Here is a 464-nt window from a genome sequence, read left to right on the forward strand (position 1 = left end):
AGGCTTCTAAGGGAAGGAGAAAAAGGGCAAAAACCTTTGTTTATAATTTTGACTTGGAGGTCATATATATAGGTATTTTTTATTAGTATATTCCAATTTTGACTACAATTTGGAATACTTTAAAAGAATTTGGAATACCAATTGGGGCAAGATTTTTCCATCAACTTCTACGAAACTAGTTTGATTTGGGTTCCTTTCCGCGAAATCCGAAATACTTTTTATTTAAATAAATTTCTTTGTAAGCATAAGGGATAATTTTTAGAGACTTCCTCTAAGGTTTTGGCTTGTAACACATACATACCTTTAGTGTGTACAAATCGAACCGGAAGATCGCACCAAACTGAAAAGTCAAACCAATTCGATTAAAAAAATCCGATTAGGTTTGGTTTGATTTGGTTTGGTATTGAGGTAAAAGAATCCGAATCAAACCTACATATAAATATATAATTTCTTATATATATATA

This window comes from Nicotiana attenuata, unplaced genomic scaffold (assembly GCF_001879085.1).
Source record: "Nicotiana attenuata strain UT unplaced genomic scaffold, NIATTr2, whole genome shotgun sequence".
Taxonomy (NCBI): Eukaryota; Viridiplantae; Streptophyta; class Magnoliopsida; order Solanales; family Solanaceae; genus Nicotiana; species Nicotiana attenuata.